The 5591-nt window shown below is 41.8% G+C and overlaps 1 pseudogene; it reads left to right on the plus strand.

Moving 5' to 3' along the window:
• Window positions 1–687: 687 nt before the first annotated feature.
• On the plus strand, window positions 688–1623 carry LOC104983275 (annotated as a pseudogene).
• The last annotated feature ends 3968 nt before the right edge of the window (window positions 1624–5591 follow it).

Consider the following 5591-nt stretch of genomic DNA (forward strand, 5'->3'; position numbering starts at 1 on the left):
GCACTCAATATGCCAGCAAATTTGGAAAACTCAGCAGTGCCCACAGGACTAGAAAAAGTCAATTTTCATCCAATCCCAAAGAAGGGCATGTCAAAGAATGTTCAAACTACCATACAATTGGGCTCATCTCACATGCTAGCAAGGTAATGCTCAAAATCCTTCAAGTTAGGCTTCAACAGTACATGAACCATGAACTTCCAGATGTTCAACCTGGATTTAGAAAAGGTAGAGGAACCAGAGATCAAATTTCCAATATCCACTGGATCATAGAAAAAGCAAGAGTCCCAGAAAAACATCTACTTCTTCTTCATTGACTATGCTAAAGCTTTTGACTGTGTAGATCACAACAAACTGTGGAAAACACTTAAAGAGATGGAAATAACAGACTACTTTACCTGCTTCCTGAGAAATCTGTATGCAGGTCAAGAAGCAACAGTTAGAATTGCATATGGAATAATGGACTCATTCAAAATTAGGAAAGGAATATGTCAAGGCTGTATATTGTCACCATGCTTATTTAACTTATATGCAGAGTACCTCATGGAAAATGCCAGGCAGGATGAATCACAAGTTGAAATCAAGATTCCTGGGACTGGGTGTGGTTGCATCCTGCATGACTGCTCGTTCAAACAGTAGTCATTTAATTCCATCCAGCTTCTTTCCCACTGAAGTGTGTGTCACTAACCCATGGAGGATTCAGGGAAGATGGACATGAACACCCCGAGGCCCCAGACTATCTTTTCAGTTGTGAACTAAAGGCCGACAGAGATTATCACTTCAAGGTGGATAATGATGAAAATGAGCACCAGTTATCTTTAAGAATGGTCAGTTTAGGGGCTGGAGCAAAGGATGAATTATGCATTGTTGAAGCAGAGGCAATGAATTATGAAGGCAGTCCAATTAAAGTAACACTGGCAACTTTGAAAATGTCTATACAGCCAATAGTTTCCCTTGGGGGCTTTGAAATTATACCACCTGTGGTCTTACAGTTGAAGTGTGGTTCAGGGCCTGTGCATATCAGTGGACAGCTGGTGCTGACCAGGACTGACCAGGACTTAGTAGCTGTGGAGGAAGATGCACAGTCAGAAGATAAAGAGAAGGACGATACGAAACTCCTAAGTATATCTGGAAGGTGTTCTGTGGTAGCAAGATTCTCCAGAAAAAAGTAAAGCTTGCTGCTGATGAAGATGAAGAAGGTGATGATGATGATGATGATGACGATTTTGATGAGGAAGTTGAAGAAAAAGCCCCAGTAAAGAAATCTGTATGAGATACTCGAGCCAAAAATGCACAAAAGTTGAACCAGAATGGAAAAGACTCAAAACTGTCAACACCAAGATCAAAAGGTCAAGAATCCTTCAAAAAAACAGGAAAAAACACCTAAAACACTGAAAGGACCTACCTCTGCAGAAGACATTAAAGCAAAAATGCAAGCAAATATAGTAAGAGGTGGTTCCCTTCCCAAAGTGGAAGCCAAGTTTATCAATTACGTGATGAATTATTTCCAGATGACTGACCAGGAGGCTATTCAAGATCTCTGGCAGTGAAAGAAGTCTCTCTAAGAAAATAGTTTAAACAGTTTGTTAAAAATTTTCCGTCTTATTTCATTTCTGTAACAGTTGATATCCGGCTGTCCTTTTTATAATGCAGAATGAGAACTTTCCCTATCATGTCTGATATATGTTCTCCTCCTGAAGGCAGGAGGAGAAGGGCACGACAGAGGATGAGATGGTTGGATGGCATCACCAACTCAATGGACATGAGCTTGAGCAAACTATGGGAGATGATGCAGGACAGGGAAGCCTGGCCTGCTGCAGTCCATGGAGTCACAAAGAGTCAGACTCAACTGAGCGACTAAACAACAGCAGTCCCTCTCATCAGCCTCATCCACCAGAGGGCAGACAGGAGAGGCAAGAAGAACTACAATCCTGCAGCCTCCAGAATGAAAACCACAACCACAGAAAGTTAATCAAAATGAAAGTTCAGAGGACTATAAAACACCATAAAATCACAGAAAAATAACTAAATGAAGTGGAGATAGGCAATCTTTCAGAAAAAGAATTCAAAATAATGATAGGGCAGATGACCCAGGATCTTGGGGGAAAAAATGGAGAAGGTGCCATAAATGTTTATCAAAGACCTAGAAGAACGAAAGAATAAACAGAGATGAACAACACACTAGAAGGATTCAATAGCACAATAACTGAGGCAGAAGAGCAGATAAGTAACCTAGAAGGTCGTATGGTGGAAATCTGCTGCAAAACAAAATATAGAAAAAAGAACGAAAAAAAAAGTGTACTCTGGGACAACATTAAAGGCCCCAATATTCACATTACAAAGGTCCCAGAAAGAGAAGAGAGAAAGGACTTGAGAAAATATTTGAAGAGAAAATAGCTGAAGATTTCCCTACCATGGGAAAAGAAATAGTCAATGAAGTCCAGGAAGTAGAGAATCCCAGGCAGGATAAACCCACACACACATCAGACACCCAGTAATCAAACTGACAAAAAATAAGGAAAAAGATAAAATGTTAAAAGCAACAAGGGAAACACAATAAATAACATACAAGGGAACTCCCATAAGATTATCTATTTGTAAATTTTTTGATGATAGCCATTCTGATAATGTGAGGCAGTACTTCATTGTAGTTTGGCTTTGCATTCCTCTAACAATAAGCTTTTTTTTTTGGGGGGGGTGGTGTTAGTTCTAAAAGGTCTTGTAAGTCTTCATAGAACCGTTCAACTTCAGCTTCTTTAGCATTACTGGTTGGGGCATAGACTTGGATTACTGTGATATTGAATGGTTTGCCTTGGAAACGAACAGACATCATTCTGTCGTTTTTGAGATTGCATCCAAGTACTGCATTTCGGACTCTTTTGTTGACCATGATGGCTATTCCATTTCTTCTAAGGGATTCCTGCCCACAGTAGTAGATACAATGGTCATTTGAGTTAAATTCACCCATTCCAGTCCATTTTAGTTCGCTGATTCCTAGAATGTCGACGTTCACTCTTGCCATCTCCTGTTTGACCACTTCCAATTTGCCTTGATTCATGGACTGACATTCCAGGTTCCTATGCAATATTGCTTTTTACAGCATCAGACCTTGCTTCTATCGCCAGTCACATCCACAACTGGGTATTGTTTTTGCCTTGGCTCCATCCCTTCATTCTTTCTGGAGTTATTTCTCCACTAATCTCCAGTAGCATATTGGGCACCTACCGACCTGGGGAGTTCCTCTTTCAGTATCCTATCATTTTGCCTTTTCATACAGTTGATGGGGTTCTCAAGGCAAGAATACTGAAGTGGTTTGCCATTCCCTTCTCCAGTGGACCACATTCTGTCAGATCTCTCCACCATGCCTGCCCATCTTGGGTGGCCCCACGGGCATAGCTTAGTTTCACTGAGTTAGACAAGGCTGTGGTCTTAGTGTGATTAGATTGACTAGCTTTCTGTGATTATGGTTTCAGTGTGTCTGCCCTCTAATGCCCTCTTGCAACACCTACCATCTTACTTGGGTTTCCCTTACCTTGGACGTGGGGTATCTCTTCACGGCTGCTCCAGCAAAGTGCAGCCATTGCTCCTTACCTTGGATGAGGGCTATCTCCTCACCGCCGGCCCTCCCGACCTTGAACATGGAATAGCTCCTCTAGGCCCTCTGGTGCCCGTGCGGCCATTACTCCTTGGACATGGGGTTGCTCCTCCTGGCCGCCGCCCCTGACCTCGAACATGGAGTAGTTCCTCTCTGCTGCGCTCTGTGGCAAATTTGGCCTTGGAATACAAATGAAGCAGGGCTAGAGTTTTGCCAAGAAAATGCACTGGTCATAGCAAACACCATCTTCCAACAACACAAGAGAAGACTCTACACATGGACATCACCAGATGGTCAACACCAAAATCAGATTGATTATATTCTTTGCAGCCAAAGATGGAGAAGCTCTATACAGTCAGCAAAAACAAGACCAGGAGCTGACTGTGGCTCAGATCATGAACTCCTTATTGCCAAATTCAGACTGAAATTGAAGAAAGTAGGGAAAACCACTAGACCATTCAGGTATGACCTAAATCAAATCCCTTATGATTATACAGTGGAAGTGAGAAAGAGATTTAAGGGACTAGATCTGATAGATAGAGTGCCTGATGAACTATGGACGGAGGTTCATGACATTGTACAGGAGACAGGGATCAAGACCATCCCCATGGAAAAGAAATGCAAAAAGCAAAATGGCTGTCTGGGGAGACCTTACAAATAGCTGTGAAAGAAGAGAAGGGAAAAGCAAAGGAGAAAAGGAAAGATATAAGCATCTGAATGCAGAGTTCCAAAGAATAGCAAGAAGAGATAAGAAAGCCTTCTTCAGCGATCAATGCAAAGAAATAGAGGAAAACAACAGAATGGGAAAGACTAGAGATCTCTTCAAGAAAATTAGAGATACCAAGGGAATATTTCATGCAAAGATGGGCTTGATAAAGGACAGAAATGGTATGGACCTAACAGAAGCAGAAGATATTAAGAAGAGGTGGCAAGAATACACAGAAGAACTATACAAAAAAGATCTTCACAGCCAAGATAATCAAGATGGTATGATCACTCACCTAGAGCCAGACATCCTGGAATGTGAAGTCAAGTGGGCCTTAGAAAGCATCACTACGAACAAAGCTAGTGGAGGTGATGGAATTCCAGTTGAGCTATTTCAGATCCTGAAAGATGATGCTGTGAAAGTCCTGCACTCAATATGCCAGCAAATTTGGAAAACTCAGCAGTGGCCACAGGACTGGAAAAGGTCAGTTTTCATTCCAATCCCAAAGAAAGGCAATGCCAAAGAATGCTTAAACTACCGCACAATTGCACTCATCTCACACGCTAGTAAAGTAATGCTCAAAATTCCCCAAGCCAGGCTTCAGCAATATGTGAACCATGAACTTCCAGATGTTCAAGCTGGTTTTAGAGAAGGCAGAGGAACCAGAGATCAAATTGCCAACATCTGCTGGATCATTGAAAAAGCAAGAGGGTTCCAGAAAAACATCTATTTCTGCTTTATTGACTATGCCAAAGCCTTTGACTGTGTGGATCACAATAAACTGTGGAAAATTCTGAAAGAGATGGGAATACCAGAGCACCTGACCTGCCTCTTGAGAAACCTATATGCAGGTCAGGAAGCAACAGTTAGAACTGGTCATGGAACAACGACTGGTTCCAAATAGGAAAAGGAGTACGTCAAGGCTGTATATTGTCACCCTGCTTATTTAACTTTTTTTTTCTTATTTAACTTATATGCAGAGTACATCATGAGAAACGCTGGGCTGGAAGAAGCACAAGCTGGAATCAAGATTGCTGGGAGAAATATCAATAACCTCAGATATGCAGATGACACCACTCTTATGGCATAAAGTGAAAAGGAACTAAAAAGCCTCTTGATGAAAGTGAAAGTGGAGAGTGCAAAAGTTGACCTAAAGCTCAACATTCAGAAAACGAAGATCATGGCATCTGGTCCCACCACTTCATGGGAAATAGATGGGGAAACAGTGGAAACAGTGTCAGACTTTATTTTGGGGGGATCCAAAATCACTGCAGATGGTGACTGCAGCCATGA

This window comes from Bison bison, unplaced genomic scaffold, assembly GCF_000754665.1.
Source record: "Bison bison bison isolate TAMUID 2011002044 unplaced genomic scaffold, Bison_UMD1.0 scf7180017862139, whole genome shotgun sequence".
NCBI lineage: Eukaryota > Metazoa > Chordata > Mammalia > Artiodactyla > Bovidae > Bison > Bison bison.